Source organism: Myotis nattereri (genome assembly GCF_964212035.1).
Source record: "Myotis nattereri genome assembly, chromosome: 1".
In the NCBI taxonomy this organism is placed as follows: Eukaryota; Metazoa; Chordata; class Mammalia; order Chiroptera; family Vespertilionidae; genus Myotis; species Myotis nattereri.
In genome coordinates this window covers 51,939,864-51,958,694 of record NC_138075.1, presented here as the reverse complement: position 1 = coordinate 51,958,694, position 18,831 = coordinate 51,939,864, and the positions used below count along the sequence as shown (strand labels likewise).

At 46.5% G+C, this 18,831-nt stretch overlaps 1 protein-coding gene across 1 annotated transcript in view; it reads left to right on the top strand.

Moving 5' to 3' along the window:
• Window positions 1-10,628: 10,628 nt before the first annotated feature.
• Window positions 10,629-18,831, top strand: part of FAM81A (family with sequence similarity 81 member A) — a 100,396-nt gene continuing 92,193 nt past the window's right edge. Inside the window, exons 1-2 of the mRNA XM_081102630.1 lie at window positions 10,629-10,688; window positions 10,782-10,983. The gene's annotated coding sequence lies outside the window, so the exon portion shown is untranslated. The remainder of the gene's footprint in view (window positions 10,689-10,781; window positions 10,984-18,831) is intronic.

Sequence of the window (18,831 nt, the reverse complement as noted above, 5' to 3'; positions counted from 1 at the left end):
AGTGAAGCTTCTTTGTGGAGTCCTTTGGCAGGAGCCCGAGACAAGAGAGTCTTTTCTTGTTCCGAGCTGTGGCATGCGGCTGTGGTTTTGGAGCCGGAAAAGAAGACTCCCGTGGAATATTACATAGTAAATTAACTAGTCATTTTAGTGAGTAAACATTCTGCATCGAATAAGAGTTGTTGTTGTAGCTCCTGCTGGCTTAAGACGGCGAAGGTCTAGAAAGCCGGCATAACTGGGACCTCCACCCTGGAAGAGGATCAGGTTGGCCCAGACATTTGGCCGTTATTCTGTTCCCGTTATGTCATTCTTTCTACTTCAGATTGTGCAGATACTGCCCAGGCTTTGTGCTTCTATCTAGCTCGTGGCCATTGTGATTTTCGCTTACACTTGGAAATCTTTATCAATTGCAGGTGAACCAATTAAAGCAGAAACCCTTGGTGTATGAAGCACCATCACACTGTATTTGACCTCTGAAAGGTTCTGGGGCCTAAAAGGTGAGTTAAGCCCTAGCTGGTTTGGCTCAGTGGATAGAGCATCGGCCTTCAGATTGAAGGGTCCCGGGTTCAACGCCCGGTCAGGGCATATGCCTGGATTGTGGGCTTGATCCCCAGTAGGGGGCGTGCAGGAGGCAGCCAATCAATGATTCTCTTTCATCATTGATGTTTCTATCCCTCTCTCCCTCTCCCTTCCTCTCTGAAATATATATTTATATATAAAGAAGTGTCTAGCATTTAAAAAAAAAAAAAGGTGAGTTAATCAGCATAGACTCACTGCCGGAGTCTGCTAAAGAGCGTGACTCCAAAACTCATTAATGCCACTGCAGACGAGTGGATCTCCCCAGATACGCTCACTCTGGTCTTCCTGCAAAATCCATCCTGACAATCTGTTTCTGCAGCGAGTGGCGGAGGCACAAATGCCGGGCGTCCGGACTTTCCAGATTGCTTTCAACATTCCAAATGCCAGACCGTCAGAGTTTTAAAAATTACTTTTTATTTGCCAAATACCACCACATCAGAACATGTAGGCTGGAGGATGCCAGTTGAAGACATTTTTGTGTGCGCTTTTTTGCCTTGTTGTTTTCTGTGGGTCGATTGGTGGTTTTACTTGACTGTTCAGTCCAAGAGAGAGAAGTTGCCCTAGAGGGGGAATGAACACAGTCTTTTTCCTTTTCGCTCTATTTCGGGCACTCTGGGGGCACAGTCTAGGTGATGTGGATATGACAGTAAGCAAGATGGTCCTTTGACTGTGGAACACACGTCTTAACCCCTCCTCCCCACCCCCCACCCCCCACCCCCGCCTCCATACAATGTAATTTCATTTATTTATTTATTTTTATTTGTCAATTACTGTTGACATTCAGTGTTATTTTAAATTAGTTTTAGGTGTATAGCATAGTGTTTAGACAGCTATGTAATTTACAAGGAGATCCCCACAATAAGTCTAGTACCCACCTGGCACCATTCATAGTTATTATATTGAAGTGGACACAGTCATAACCGTGGCATCGCCTAGAGCTTGAAACGCTGAGGCAGGAAAGCAGCATGTGAAGTGGCTCCACAGCATGGCCTTTGCATGATTGGGCCTGGCTTTGCAGTTACTTCCTGGACACCTGCAGATACCTGAGTGATGGGTTCTGTGGGGCGGGGCAACTTTTATATCGCCATCTGCATCTGAAAAAGAGTGTCGACTTGAGCAGGGCAGATTTTGTTTCACTCACCTGAGTAACTGTGCCATGATAATCTAGAATGTAAATGTTTGCATGGGAGAAAAGACACATGGGTGGGAGGGGCACGGGATACATTAGGATTAAGTTTGGCTTCAAGTTACCTAAACTCCAAAATGACAGTGCTTTACCCAAGATGGAAGTTTATGTCTCTCTTACATAAATAAAACTAGGAGGTAGGCAGTGCCAAATGTAGAGTAGCTTTATGAAGTCACGAGGAAACGAACCAAGCCTCTCCAGTTCAAAGCTCTCCCATCCCTGGAATGTTGCCTGTGCTTGATGGTCCAACTTGGTGGCTAGAGAATCAGCCATCATATTCAAGAGAAGGAAGGAGAGGAAAAGCATGTCCCCTCCATAAAAGATCATATCCTAGAGGTTGCAAACATTTCCACTATCATGTCATTGGCCAGAACTTAGCCAAAGGGCCACATTTAGCTACAAAAGATGCTGGGAAATGTAGTCTTTATGCTCAGCTTAAAAATTAGGGCTTCTGGCCCAATTGGCATAGCTCAGTGGTTGAGTGTCAACCTGTGAACCAGGAGGTCATGGTTCTATTCCTGGTCAGGGCACATGCCCGGGTTGCAGTCTCGATCTCCAGTGTGGGGCGTGCAAGAGGCAGCCAATCAATGATTCTATCTCATCATTGATGTTTCTATCTCTCTCTCCCTCTCTCTTCCTCTCTGAAATCAATGAAAAAAAAATCAAGGGTTCTGGTACAAGGGACAAAAAGGAGAGAATGGGTATTGGGTGTCTGCTATTAGCAGTCTCTGCTGTAAACACTGAACATCACTGGCGGTGGACATCAGAAAAGGCCTCCTGAAGGAGATGCTGTCTGGGCACAGGCTGAAGTATGACTAGGGACTGGTCCAGATGAAAGGGACACGGGAGAGAAGGAAGGGGAGGGATCAGCCCGTGTGAGGACATACGGGAGAGAAGGATGGCATTGGAGGAACTGGAAGAGGCTCCTTGTGGCTGGATTATAGCGCGGTGGCAGGAGAATTCACGCCCCAGACCAGGCTTGGGCCAGTCCTCATTCTCCAGTGACTGGAGCAAGGGTCTGGCTCTCTCGCTTGCCTTCTGCTCCACCTGATTCTCCATGTCTAAGGTGAGTGGCCAGACCCTCCAGGGCAGGAAGGGGACGAGCAGAGAGAACACCATAACTATGTGAGGAAGGTCTCTATTTTTTTTTCTCAAAATAGGAGAATTGAGTTGCTTCTTCAACTAGAATGAAAAACAAAGCATCTTAAGTGGACTCCTTGCAGAGGCTCCAGGGCGGGGGAGGTGGAGGGAGAGCATCACCAAGTGGCTCCTTCTGTCTAAACTTCTTCCATTACTATGGCAACAGTTACAGGTGGGGATCTGTGACCTGGGATATCCAAGTCAACTTGCCCAAGACTAACTCATGCTCTCACCCGCCCCTCGGGCCCTGGATTTGTTCCTCCCTTAGTGTCCCCTGCCTCCATGGATGCACCTCCATTCATCCCAGTGTCAAGTGAGAAAACGAAGTTAGCTGAGCGTCTCCTCCTCCCGCCCCCCTCATATCCAACGCCTCACCTGCCTCAGTAGCTCTCACATCTGCCTCCTCCTCTCCATCTCCACGGCCCCATGCTAGTCTAAGTTTCCACCTCCTCTCTGACTTGCAGCAGTGGTTGTCCGTCTGCCCTGCACCCGCTCAGACCCCTCTGCTATCTACTCATGCCACAGCCAGTGTCATCATTTCACAGCATACGATGATCGTGGTCCCCCTCACTTGCCACGTATAACCGTGCAGGGCTTTCTCACTGTGGCCTGCACAGCGCTGAGCCATCAGGTCCACACCTCCCCTGCTTCCTTCCTCAGGTGTCCTTCCCTCCCGGCCTCCCTCCAGTCCAGCACTGCGGTCAGCTTTCAGCGCCACCAACACTGCACTCCCTTCTGCGGAGGGCCTTCCCTACGAGCCACCCTGTGCCTCCCTTCTCCCCTCTTTCTGTTCTCAGCTCCCTTTGCTTTGCTTTCGTGGGGAAGTCGTTCCTAAACGCCAGTCTGCTAAGAATCCTCCTCTCACATGCCCCATGTTTCTTTTCTTTAGGACCCACGCTGGCTGGTCAACATCTCCCTTGCTGGGTCACCACTGGGGCCCGGGGGCCCCGTGCTCTAGGCCAGAAGCACGAGCATAAACTCAGGACAAGGACAGTGGGACTCAGAACTGTGCTCCGTACTCCTGGTCAAACATAATGTGATAAAGCATCCGATTCCTTTTAGTTTGGGACCCTAGAACTGGGAAAACTTCCTCTAAGTTTACCTTTTCATGGAATAATTTACTGTCTCCCAATTTGTAGTCACAGTGAAAAATCAAGGAGGCACCAGTGGGAATTTAATATTTTAAAGACAGAGATAAACCTCTAAAGAAGGCTGGCCAGCATGGCTCAGTGGTTGAACGTCGACCTATGAACCAGGAGGTCACAGTTTGACTCCTGGTCAGGACACATTTCTGGGTTGCCAGCTTGATCCCCAGTGTGGGGCGTGCAGGAGGAAGCTGATCAATGATTCTCTCTCATCATTGATGTTTCTATCTTTCTCTTCCTCTCCTTTCCTCTCTGAAATAAATAAAAATATTTTAAAAATAAAACAAAACGTAAACAAGTCTACTTCTTTTAAGGAAGACACACAAGAAAGGACTTTGGACCTGGTTTCCATCTCAACCCTTATTGCTAACTGAACAATGCAGGCTTCTGTGCTGGGGTCTCTTGGGCCACTGGATGCTGCTATCAGGGGTGGGCTCAGATACTGGCCTGCTGTTCTTCTGGCCAGTCTCTGGCCTCCAGTTCTGGGTTTAAGGTCCACAATGTCAAGATGTAGCAAAGGAATTTTTACTAAGTGATCCTTCCAGCCAAAGGGCTACAAAGGTTTCAGATTAATTCTGGAAACATTTCCTCTTTGCATAGATAGAGGGAAAGTGATCTTCTAAGTTGGGATCCAAAAAGGTTATTATTTTACTAGAGGCCCAATGCACGAAATTTGTGCAAGGGGCTCCTAGGGCCAAGGTGGCAGCCCCCGCTGCTGCCCTGGCCCTTGCAGCAGCAGCCCCAGAAGGACGTCTGGTCTAATTAGCATATTATGCTTTTATTATTATAAATATTAACTTTGCTATTGCTTTGTACTGATATAAAGTAATAACCCCACATTTCTCTCCATGAGTGGAAAACTGGGTGGTGTTATCTTCATGTTCCTGCCTGTCTGGGGACTCATGGAGAGGCACCTGTGGGGAGAAGGGGCTGCTTGCTTTCCTCTGTCTCCCATGCTCCCACACTTAGAAACAAATGTCACACCCACTACACTCACCAGAGGTTACACACTGTTGGCCTGTAGGCCAAATGAGTCCTTTAGCTGGATTTTGCTTAGCTAGATGGATGTTTAGATTTGTTTTTAACCATATGAAACTGAAATGTATTTGAATGCCTTTTGGCAGACAATGTCTGCTTCTGTTGAAATGCATATTATCTACCGGTTGATGGAGAACATTAAGGTGGAGACCCCCACATGGCTGTGCTTTAGGGAGGGGCACGGACTACCTGGAGGCTTCTTAAGTGTGGGGCACTGAGTTAATGGATCTTGGATTAAATGAATGCATGGATGAAAATTAGAGGTCACAGACACAGGGCCCCCAGGTGAGATACCAGAGCTCTGTTTCTTAAAATATATATATATATATATATGTATATATATATATATGTATATATATATATATACATATATATATACATTTATATATATATATATACACACACACACACATATATATATATATATATATATATATATATATATATATACATTTTATTGATTTCAGAGAGGAAGGGAGAGAGAGAGAGAGAGAAACATCAGTGATGAGAAAGAATCACTGATCGCTGCCTCTTGCATGCCCCACACCAGGGATCAAGCCCACAATCCCGGCATGCACCCTGACTGGGAATCGAATCGTGACCTCCTGAGCCATGGCTGGGCCAGAGCTCTGTTTCCATGCACACTGTTTCCATGGGAGACAGAGGAGAGAGGAAAGGCCTGTGGGGACAGAGCAGAGATCTAAGCGGAGGAGAGAGGCCTTGCCAGAAGCCAACCTTGCTGGCACCTTGATCTTGGACGTCAGCCTCCAGAACTGTGAGAAATAGATGTCTGTTGTTTAAGCCCCCCAGTCTGTGGTATTTTGTTATGGCAGCCCGAGCAGACTGATACCACCTTTCTCCACCCTGGTGTCTCTGGGTTATTTTATGAAAAGATTTCTCTGGCTAGAAAGCCTCATTTGGGATCATCTTTCAGTCCAGGCCATGGAGACCTGGCTAGAGCTGCAGAGATGTGTCAAAAAAAGAAAGAATGAGCATGGGAGGCACACAGGGAGGTAATTAACACTTTTCATGTATAGACATTATATGTAGTAAATTTCCTCCAGATCTTAATAAATGTTTTCTTCAATGTCTTGAAGAATCAATGTCAGAGAATTAATGCAGATTGAATGATTTCTAAAGGTAAACCTGCCCTGATCGGTTTGGCTCAGTGGATAGAGCATCGGCCTGTGGACTCAAGGGTCCCGGGTTCGATTCCGGTCAGGGGTGTGTGCCTTGGTTGCGGGCACATCCCCGGTGGGAGGTGTGCTGGAGGCAGCTGGTCGATGTTTCTCTCTTGTCGGTGTTTCTAGCTCTCTGTTCCTCTCCCTTCCTCTCTGTAAAAAGTCAATAAAATATATTAAAAATAAATAAATAAATAAAGGTAAACCTCCACAAATAAACAAGCAACCCCATTTACTCTTGGGCTACAGAGGAAAGAGAGACACAGAAGGCCCACTGGGGAGAGAAAATGGAGGAGAGACCCTCTCCTCATGCTGGTGGTGTGAGGTCCCCAGTCCTTATTTCTTCTCGCTTTAGAGAGGACAGGGTGGCTCAGGTGGAAGGGGCTGTTCGCTTTGAGATTCTGTACAACTAGTTTGATGAGAAAGCGTCTATACCCAGAAGTCTATTCTCCAAACAGCCAAAATAATAATTTTGATTCCCTGTCCCAAATGCTCCACACAGCTTCCCATCACACCTAGAATGAAATCCATGTTTCCTGTGGCCAGAGGCCAACAGGTCTGGGCCCTGACCACCACCCTGGACTACTGTCCTTCAACCATGCCTACCTCCCACTCTGCTCCAGCTACGTTGGTTTCTTTCTGCTCTTTGAAAAGACAGAACTCACACCTGGCCCAGAGCCTTTGCAAATTCTCTTCCCTCTGCCAGGAATGCCCTTCTTCCAGACCTTTGCTGCTTTTGATCCCTCAAGGATCTGCTAGATTGTCCCTTTCTCAGAGAGGTCTTCCCTGACCACCCAATCTAATCTGGCCACCTGTATAAACTATCCTTGTTAGCATTTATGTTAGCATAGATTTACTTGATTCCTTGCTCACTGTGTGCGTTTCTTGCTAGAATATAAGGTTTGTGAGGGCAAGGGCCTTGTCTAGAACAGCCTCTGGCATATAGCAGAAGTTCAGTATATATGTAATGAATGAATGAATAAGCAGGTAAGCCTTCCAGGGACAGACAGGGAATGGGGTATGTACGGGTAAGGATGGGGATGCATGCTTTTTCCCCCTCCAAGAATGACTGATACTTCATTCTGTCCATCACTGTCCCTAAAAACTTCAGAATAAAGTGTCCTCCACACACAAGGAGAAAACAAGCTGTCCCAGCTGGTCTTAGGACCAGCTCTTAGCAAGCGTGTCAATCTCACAGCCAGCGTGCGGCCTAACAGCCGCGAGTTTGACATGCTTGACAAGCGCCAGTGATCCCGTTTGGTTCCTAACCATCAGATTTGACATTTCTGAGCTCACCCAGGTGACTCTCAGGAGACAGGGACCACACCTCATCCAGTTGCCCAAATCCTATCTACCTTAGAGCATCCCCCAGGGCAGCCAGATGGGACCGTCACCAAGAGGCCTGGAGCACCTGCAGCCCGTGCCTCACCACACATCTCACTTCCTTTATCCTCACAACTTGACCCAGGAGGAGGTGAAAATCAATATCCTGGGACCCCTGAAAGGGAGAGTGGAATTTCATTCCTCTAGTCACAAGGGCATTGGTGGGCCTGAGAGGCAGGAAACCTCGCCACCACGTGATCTTTCCAGAGCCTTCTCAGTGACAAATCCAGAATGAGCTTCCCTTCCCTTCCCACGTCAGGAAATGATCAACACCCAGCCCTCCCTGCAGGCCTCCCCACACTGCTGGGTCCAGGAAGAAGTGTAACACATCAGAAGCAGCGGCTTCAGGCCCACTGCTGAGCTAAGAGCTTTCCGCAAGTTGTCTCATTAAATTGTCATTCTGCTTTGAGATGCGCATCATCACCTCCCACTTGACACACCAGGAGATTGAGGCTGAGGGCTGGGAACTCACTTTCTCTAACTCACATGCTTTGCAAGTGGTCAGGACGACAGTGTAGGTACTAACACTATATTATTTGGCCAATTGAAACCAGTTACCTATATAACTTAAAAACACACACAGCTTTATTGAGGCAAAATTTACAGATCATAAAATTCACCCATCGTAAGTGTGCAACTCAATGATTTTGGTAAACTTACGCAATTGTGCACCCATCACCACAGTCCAGTGTTAGAGCATGTCCGCTACCCCAAGATGCTTCTTCATGCCCACGCCTACCCTGGGTCTGAGGCAACGCTGCTCCGTTCCTGTCTCTATTAAGTGAAGTCAGCCCACATCACCTTTCATTTTATGAAAAGCTGCACTTGTTTTGTGGAGACCGGTAAGTCAGCTCTTCACTCTCAGTTCTGCGGTGTGCTTTGGGTGAACACCAGAAGCAGGGCTTTGTGCCTCCACGTCTCAGGAGGCCTGCAGGGAAAGGTTTTGTTTGTTGGTTTGTTAACTGCTCCAGGCTTCTGAGGACACACACCTGAGCACTGCCAGCTGGAAGTGGAGAATGGGGGTGGGGGTGGGAAATCGTACATGTTGATTGTTCTGTTCTTTTGCCTCTTAAAACATGTAAAATAATGGGTCTTAATTTATGGGCTTTCAGTCCAATTAGTTTCAGGAATGGCTCCATTTAAAATAAAACAGAAAGTCAAATAAAGCCCCACACAGCCAATTTAAAAACGTTCGCCAAAGGGCCCACCTGACGCTGCATAGCCTGTGAGCCTGCTCCTGCCCAGGAAAGGGGCTCCTGCCCAGGAAAGGGGTTCCCCCTGCGAGGGGAAGTGAGGAAGACAGTAGCAAAAGGTCCACTTTCATTCCCTTCCCTAAGTACCACCCGTTAGGGCATGACAATGTGATATTCCTTTCTGCTCCAGACCCAGGTCTCCCTAAGGACCCTGTTCTCCTGCCTCTGGACACGCCCCGCCCTGCTCCCCCCCCCCCCCCCCCATCACTTCTGTGATTCCTTTCTCTGGGGCAAGGTCCAAGTTCACTCCTCAGGGTAGAGGGAACCGAATCCCTTCCTTCCTCCAGCATCCCTGTTCCTCTGAATGAAAATCCCCTTCCACCCAGAGAACAAAAGCCCCTACTTCATGACCAGCTGCCTATTCCCACCCTTCTCCTACCTGCTCCTCTTCTCACCAGGAGCAGCTACCTGCACAGGTGGAAGGAGGCTCCCAGGGCAGGTGATGCGCTCCCTGCCACAGTCACTCTCAGGGGCGGGGCCGTCTTTTCTTTACCCAGACAGATCTGAAAACAAATTTTTAAAAATATTTTAATTGATTTCAGAGAGAGAGAGAGAGAGTGAGAGAGAGAGAGAGAGAGAGGAAGGGGAGGGGAGGGGAGGGGAAGGAAGGGAAGGGAAGGGAAGGGAAGGGAAGAAGGGAAGGGAAGGGAAGGGAAGGGAAGGGAAGAGAAGAGAAGAGAAGAGAAGAGAAGAGAAGAGAAGAGAAGAGAAGAGAAGAGAAGAGAAGAGAAGAGAGAAACATCCATGATGAGAGAGAATCATGGATCGGCTGCCTCCTACACGCCCCCTACTGGGGATCGAGCCCACAGTCCAGGCATGTGCCCTGACTGGGAATTGAACCCGTGACCCTTCAGTCTGAAGGCCGATGCTCTATCCACTGAGCCAAACCGGCTAGGGCAAGCAGTTTTAAGTTTTATTCACAAGTTTCCTTGGTGCAAGAACTGGGAGGGAGACTGACTAGAAGCCCAACAACAACAACAATATTTATTAAATACCTGCTACGTGTCATGCTGTGTGTTTTATCTATTTTTTCTTCATATAATGCTCAGAATAACTATAAAGTCAGTGATATTATTAGCCTCATTTTACAGAAAACTATTAGCATTATTAGTACAGATATTCTTAGTATAGATATTGGGTAGAATTATTGTCATTATTAAATTATTACTAGTACAAATATTTTATACCTATATTATTAGCACAGAAATTATTAAAGTATAGAAATTATTAGTAAAGGAAATAGTATCAGTATTATTATAGTGCAGAAATTATTAATACAGAAAATAATAGTGCCATTAATGTAGTGCATACATTATTATTGTTATGATACAGAAATTATTAGTGTGAAATGATATCCATATTATTATTATTGTATAAAAATTATTAGTACAAAAAATTGTATCATAACATTATTACTGGTCGCATTTTTCAGAAAACTGAGTCTTAGAGAGGTTAAGCAAAGTTACCTAAGGCTAGAGTTTTCAGTGGAGCTAGCTGAGTTCACTCAGGCATTAACCATTAAGCAATACTCATTCTCCGCCCCACCCCCGCCATCCCCCAGGGCAGGGGAGGAATGTGGAGAGGAGGACGAGGAACTATGAGGAAGTCACAGGGACAGAACGAGAAAGAACTCCAGGTACTTTTGGTGACTTAGGTCCAACAGGAAAATGGGTAACCAATTAACCTGGGAGATGTTCCCACATCCTGTTTTTGAAAGAAAGAAACCATTCTGAAAGTTAGAAACGAGTTGGAACAATGCTGCATTTAAGCTGAGCTCAAGCAGCAGGTATTTGTTGAGTGTAGATTTTACACTGGGCTATTCATTTTGCTTTGGAAAGTGACGTTGAATTATGTTACCTTTGTGATTACTTTATCCTAGAGTTTTGCTGGACGAATGAGCCCAAATCTCGGCCCCAGAGGTCAAGGGGCATGGACAGAGCACAGGCCAGGATTTGCTCTGGGAACAGTCCCTGGGACAGAGGACATACGAGGGGAGGAGCTCCTTGCCCGTGAGGCTGCGGGGAGCCCGGAGCTGGCCTGGAAGGACTGGAAGAGCCTGGCTCTGCGGCGGAAGCAAAGTGGTAAGTGTACGTCTCCCAGGACAGACAGACCGCTGGAGTCCGCACTGAGAAAAGCTTACCAGCAGTGCAGCCAGAGCCTGCCTAGGGGCGTGATGGTGCTCAGAGCGCCGAGGGGAATTCCTCCAGCAGTTCTCAAACTCAGCACCACTGCACCGCTTCTGCAGAGCAGAGGAGAGCAGAGGAGAGACAACGCGTGGAACCGGCTTCCTCTCTCACCCTCCGAGGAACGGATTCACGTCCCTGCACCCGGGGGAGGGCAAGATGCTCTGCCTGTCTCTCCCCCGGCCCACACCTCTGGGCGGAATCTCCTGCAGCCCTTGCTGGAGTGGGTAGGAGGCAAAGCGGGGAAGAGAGACAATCCCGGTGAGGAGCAAAGGGAGATTGGGACAGCGGGAGAGGGGGCGGCTGGGCGAGGGGAGGAGAGGGCTCCGGCGCGGGGGCTGGTCCAGGTCTGCCCGGGAGCCAGCTGGGCCCCTCCGCTCCCCCCGGGTGTGGGGTGATGCTGGAGAGAGCCGGGCTCCCGAGTGGACAGGGGCCTGGGACCCATAGGCGGAGCTTGGGGCAGATGGAGTAGTGTGTTGGTAAAGGAGATTTCAGAACTGGCCGGAACAGAAGGACTCCTGGGGCACTGTGGGCCTGAGAAACAGTTCCCAGTCATTGTGAGGGGGTTTCTTACCTTCAGAATTCGTGTTTCTACCCTGGGGGCTGGTTTCCTGACCAATCAAAAGCCTCAAAGATGCAGTGGTAGCGTCGGTCCCCTCCCTGCACTTCCTGTGCTCCGCCTGCTGTGGGGGCTCAGGGCGGCCCTGGACATCAGGTGGGAAGGCAGAGAGGCCTTCTGGACTTTCCCTGTTGGCATTCAAATTACTCTCGAAGCTGTTGAGAAAGATCTTCCCTGAGCATTTTGTGGAGAAGAAAATCAATCAAAAATTTGAAAGTGAGAAAAATTCGTTAAACACACTTATAACCATGTTACCTTAGGGGAGGTAGGGGGAGGCCAGGTTCAGGCCGAGGGAGCAACCGGAAAGAGCGTCACAGAGTGTGGTTCACACTCCCAGCTCCCTGGGGAGAGACAGCAGCCACGGGGCCTCGAGGGGAAGCCCCAAGGTCAGCCAGGAGGCAGGAGAAAGGGGAACTGCGGGCAAGCACCTTATTGTGGTGTCTGTGGGGAGGGAGGGGGGAGCAGGTGAGAGGCTTAGAGATGACTAATTTGAATCATTTCAGAGGTCCCTGGGACCCAGGGGCTGTCCCGGCTGTCTGGTACCTGCCCTGGGTGGGTACGGTGCGTCTCCAGTGGCCCAGATGTGAGAGCCGGTAAGGTAGGTGGTGGGGTGTGCACGTGATTGTCTGCTCAAGCAAGGGGAACGGACTGGCCTCCCGCCAGGCCCTCGGCACGCAGTCAGGACGGCATGTAAATAAACTACCTGACACCTGTGAACATAGGGATGAATACCTCATTTTCATGTTTTAGGGGACATAAACCTGGGGACATAAACGTCTCCCCACGTAAGCCTAAATTTGCAGAGTTGGAGCCATTACCTTATTTGCATGTGAGAGTTGTTAGTTAGGCCTTTGGTGGTTGGCTGTCTCCATCCTCAGGAAAGGGCCTGGCAGCCTCTGAGCTTGGAAGCCACATCTTCCTCCCCGGGGTTCCTCTCATCCTGAGAGAAGGTGCAGGTCAAGTGGCCGGGATGCTGTGGTCAGTAGCATGATGGCTCTCCGGAAGATGCCGCATCCTGACCCCTGACCTTGGGAATGTTAGCTTCCATGGCAAAAGGGAATTAAGGCGGCAGATGCAACCAAGGTTGCTAATCAGCTGATCTTGAGATGGGGTTCCTGAAAAGGGGAAGAAGGAGGCCTGGCCAGTGTGGCTCAGTGGTTGAGCACCGACCTATGAGCCAGGAGGTCATGATTTGATTCCCAGTCAAGGCACATGCCCAGGTTGTGGGCTCCTTCCCCAGTGTGGGGCGTGCAGGAGGCAGCTGATTAATGATTCTCTTATCATTGATGTTTCTCTCTCTCCTTCTCCCTTCCTCTCTGAAATCAGTAAAAATATATTTTCTTAAAAAAAGTCTGACTGCTAACATCTTGCCATCACTTTCCATCTCTGTCTTCATACCCCCCCCCCACCCCTTGCACACACACACAGCAAATACATAGCATATATCATGTGCAGGGCACTGTGGGCTATGAAGTCCTTGAATCTTCGAAAGGACCCTTGTGGGTATGTGTCAAAGAGCTGCGGTACTTGGATATTGGAGTTATTCCAAAATGTGTTGGAACAATTCAATTTTAAAAATATCATTATGTCAGAAAAGACATCTTTTACAATTATTTGAACTCATGGTGGAAATTTTAGATGTCAACCTTAAAGTGTACATGGGAGTGCATCGTTTTGCAGAACTCTTTCTGCAAGTAAGTATTGCGAGTTTGTAAAGGACTATTCTAGACTCTCACAGGTGTGTCTTCCCTAGGTGATGTGCCCGGGATCACTAAAGAGGTTGGTGGGGGCAGTGGGTTGGGGACAGATGTGATGCATCAGTTGGAGGAGCGCCCGTCATTATCCTGAAAGAATCCTGGGAAATAGCTTAAAGGAAAGTCAAAAGGAGAGACTATGCATAGAAAGGAGTGCAGCTCAGGGGAGGTCCAGGTGGACGGGCACTGAGTAACCAGGCTGTGCTCTCCAGCATCGCATGCAGTCCCTCCCTCAAACGCCACCCCAACCCGCCATCTCCCCTTTCATATTTACTTGATGTTCTTAATGATGTCTCCTCCTTAACATCAAACACTAAGTGTTAAACTTACACTATGATCTACATAGCAATGTGTGTGTGGGGGGGGAGGAGGGGACTCATTCTATTTTACCAGGGATGCATTAAGCAAGCAGACACTTTATTTCCTCTTTTGGGAACCAAATTAATGTCATAGCAGAAATGTCATGGTGCACTGGGGACCCAAAATGAGTGGAGATGTAGTTCTAAAATTGACTAATTGACTAATAGACTAGTGCAGAGGTGAGGCCGAAGCAGTGGCAATGGGAAATCTACCATAGAAAAGAGATGCTCTGGATGTAATTTATTCAACCTGATTGTTGCCACCAGTCAAATTCATCAGCTGTAACCCCACCTTTCACCTGTCAGAAAACAGCATTCTCTAACTTACAGGAATAAGTACGCTGGTTCTATGGTGTCTCTTGGATCTATCCTCTCCAAGAGTAAATACAGGAAGCGTAGAAATGTTGTTAGAATTTGCTCTGATCAATAGCTCAACTGAGGTTGCAGAAGTGCTTCTTAAGGGTGGTACAGTGCTCACTTCAGTTCACTTATTTGGCTATTTTTCCTCCCCAATGTCCATGCTAGTACGTGGCGTGGTAGAAAAAATCTTTAGTGAATGAGTTGTCTTGCTCTGGTTCCTTTTGAAACCTGGCGACCTAGGGATTAGAGCTTGGGCTTGGAAGCCAGAGGGGCATGCGATTAAGATGACCATCAGTAACTGGTTGTGAGGCTTGGCTGGTGCAGAGTGGGGGTGATGTGCCTTACTCAGGACTGCTGGGAGGAATCAAAGGCCATGGTGCAGAGAGCCCAGGTCCCCGGTCTGCAATACATGGTGGCCAATATTATCTGTTTGATTTGTAATTTGGTTTCTGAATAGACTGACTGCCAGCAAAAATCTTATGCAGAAGACCGATACAAGTCTCTTGGCTGTTATTTTTTCAGTTGTAAAATCACAAATTGATATTCGGGCTTTAAATCGTTACTGGTAGTTTGGTTACTGAAACAATTTCATCCGTTTGATTAACTATTAGATAATAAAACATTTACAGACACCATCTCATTTAATTCTCATGAGAACTTATGAGTCAACCAAAACAAAGAGTCTTATCCTTCTTCTCATTTAGGGAAGTGAAAAGTGAGTTTAAAGGATATTAAATAACTCTCACCTTTGTTCTCCCTTTTCCTCTCTAGTATTACCCTCATCCCTCTTCTAAGCACTAAAATCACACATCCTCATCAGAGCCCATTGTAAACGTTCCTATTCTCTTTTCAGAGGAAAATAACTCATTCTTCTTAGACCTTCTATAGCACTTGAAGTGTGAACCATATAATTTAGCACCTTATTACTGTGTCTTTCATTTCTTTCCAATGAAGTGTGTGTGTGTGTGTGTGCAATATATAAAAAAATATATACATGTAATTTAACTCTGTCCAGCAAGACAAGAATTCTCTCAAAATTAAGGATCGTGAAACTTAAATAGATTTTGGGTCTTACTACCCAGCCCCTTTCCCCCTTCATACTCCCTAGCCTAGAACTGGACTCAGAGTAAGTGCCTGGTGTAAACTGGATTGACTCCCAGAAGGTTTACCTGAAATGATGACCTGGAAAATCCAGGGCAGGATAAAAATGGAGACTGGCTCCTTAGGGACTGTCATCTAAGAAGCAGAATAAAATGTTCCTGGGAAAATTGAAATGCAAAAAAGCAAACATGGGCAGGAAACGCATTACTTATATGCAGCTTGTAGCACTGATTCTGGCAATGCCCACTGTGCCCCTGTAACTGTGACCAGGACATGCCTTTAGTCACAGTGTCCCCCAGTCATGCCACTGTGACACTGTGTAGGTGGGGACATCCTTCTGTGGCTTTATGACACTCTGTTCTCCCTTCTGAAGTGATGAGAATTGTCTAAAAAATTAAACAACTCCTAACTGACGGAAGCTAAATATCAACTGGTATTTTTGGAGGCTCTCTTAAATTAGGACAGCTGAGTTTAATGGAAAAATAAACATGTTTTGTACTGAATATCAGTTGCATATTGCTGCATACTGAATATCAACCTACAGAGAATTTTTCCTTTTATCACTTTTCTCCCTGTTTTTATATGGTTTATTATATAATCAAATAGATATTCCTTGTAAATTCCATTACTGGGGTTCTTTTATAACATAAAATTCCAGATTTTTTCCAATGATTCTAATGACCAGGATTCCTATCTCCTAGAGTCTAGGACAGTGGTCGGCAAACTCATTAGTCAACAGAGCCAAGTATCAACAGTACAACGATTGAATTTTCTTTTGAGAGCCAAATTTTTTAAATTTAAACTATATAGGTAGGTACATTGTTATTAACTTAATTAGGGTACTCCTACGGCTGAGGAAGAGCCACACTCAAGGAGCCAAAGAGCCGCATGTGGCTCGCGAGCCGTGCAGTTTGCCGACCACGGTGACCTAGACCACTGTTCCTCATACAGTGAAGATGACAAGGCCCTTGAGGATTGTCTAGTTCTGGGGGGTCCTGTTCTCCAGGGGAATGCTCCTCAGTCTCTGAGGTGCATAGGAATCAACTAGGAATTCTGTTTCATAGATCTGCATTTTAACAGAGAAGTGGTGCTTGTACTCCTGGTCCACACACCACATTTTGGGTAGCAATGTTTGAGAATTGGGGCTCAGTGGAAAGACAGGCCCCTGATAGTTTGGCCAAAGATTCTTATGTGGAAGCAAATGTGGTCCCCATAACTGGAGGTCAGAAAAGTCTTTAAATTCTAGATGTCCCTGCTTTAAAAGGAAGACAAACTGGGGAAGACCTGAGTTTTTGAAGAAAAAAATGATTAGAAGCTATTCCTCCTCCTCTTTCTTCCCCTCCTCCTCCTCTTCCTTCTTTTTCATGCCTGATAGAGACCAGGGAATCAATGTGTTAATACTCGTCCCTTCTGCCATCAATACTATCTCTGTGACTACCTAGCTGTGGGGCCGTAGGTAAACCACCGGAAATGCTGCAATAACCAACGCGATCTGCATGGCATCTGGTCCCGTGCACTTCACTGCCTTTAGCCCCAGCAGTCCTTACAAACCATGTCATTGTGAGGCAGAGCTTCTTTGACCCCCAGAATGCTTTAGTGTGGGGCCACCTTCCTGTCCAAGAACTTGTCATTCATTTGATCATGTGGACACAGATAGATCATGTAGGACAAGCTGCCATTGTAGACCTTGGCAATCATTTAGAATAGGAGCTTTAGGTTCCAAGAGGAGGAGCCCCAGGACCTTGGAGTTGGAAGGGCGGTAGCGTCTTCTTAGGGTGTATGTATTAGGAAACAACTAGTGCCTGGGAGCTCTCCCTGGTGCTGCTTAAGGCTTCTCCACAGAAACCTCTTGAATTTCTGCTCTTTTGTCTAAAGCATCCATCTAATTCCTGGCTTGTAAATGTGCCCTACTTGGACTTTTATGCTTGATTATATTTCATATTTTTTTCTGGCCAATACTTGGAGCCTTTTGTTTTGCTTAGGAAAAAGTAGTGAGGTCTTTAAGCTCTTTCTTTGAGGACAGATCTTCTAAACCATTAAACCCTGCCTGTTTATCTATCTATCTATCTATCTATCTATCTATCTATCTATCTATCATGTATCTATCTATCATCTCTCTGTCATCTCTGCTTTAATTTGATGTTCTTGACAAGGGAAGGAAAAGAAAGTTCATTGTGGCCATATCTTCATAAGCAAAATAAGGCAGAGGCACATAGTAGGTGTTAATGCACTTTAAAAATTCTGCATAAGACTTACATAAAATAAAATCAACTGTTTAAAAGTGTACAATTCAGTGGCATCTAGTAAAGTCACACTGTTGTATAACCACTACCTCTATCTAGTCCCCCCACCCCCCCCCAAAAAAAACCCTTAATGCATACCTTTTGAAAGCTGAATGAAAGCAAAGATTACTTGGGTGATTCAGAAGAAATTTCTGCCACTTATTGGATTCACTAGGCAGTTTATTGATGCTAACAATTGTAAATCTCTTAACTATATGAATACTTTTTATCTTTGTTTTGCCTATGTAGTAATGAAAATAATGATAATACCAGTTATTATTCCTGGAATATTATTCTACTATATGCCAGACACTTTAAATATATTTTCCTATTTAAGCCTCAGAACAATCTAATGAAATAAGTGCTATTATTAACTTTTGACAGAAAATAACACTGAAGCGCCAAGAATTCAATTAACTTGCCCAAGGCCACACCGATATGAAGCCATAGAGCTGAGGCTTAATCCAAGGCTGTCCGACTCCAGGACCTGATCTCTTAATCACAGTAAAATAATGCTTCGTGTGGACACGTACTTGTTATCTGTACCAAGCATGCATTTTGTTAAACTCTCAGCAAGCAAAATATTGGCTACATGTACAATCAAGATTGGAAACATGGGAACAAGGAATGAGAAGCTAACAAAACACCAGAAGTCTTCGCAGAACTTTTAAAATCATGATTTATAACTATAACCTCCTTTCTCTTGCATAACCAATTTCTTTTCCTCTAGTGGATCACTACTGGCAAAAAAGAAACCTGCTCTGATGCCCATTTTAAAAACAAACATCAAAACCTCTCTTGATTCCACATCACGCCTTTCTGGCTGCCTTCCTATTTTCTGCTCCCCTTCACTACACTGTGCTCACTGCTTCTTCATTCATCTCCCTTCTTTCCCAACCTGCTCCAATAGAGATCGTGTCCTCACCCCTCCCCTGACACAGCCCTCATAAAGGTCACAAATGACCTCCATGTTATCAAATCCATCGCTTACTTTTTAGGCCTTAACTTGTGAAACTTTTCATCAGCCTTTGACTCAGTTGGCCATTGGGTCAGCACTCCTTGAAACTCTTCTTATGCCTTCTGTCATCATCCTCTTCCGGTTCTCTCTCAACTACACAGGCTCCTCCTTCTCACTCTCCTTCCCTGGTTCTTGGTTCTGATTCTAGGCACCTGGTTCCCCCTCCTCCGCCCAATGCTTAGTTCTGGGACCCAGGCCATTCCCCATCCGCATGTCTTCCCCCAGTGACCTTATCCAGTCCCATGGCTCCCAG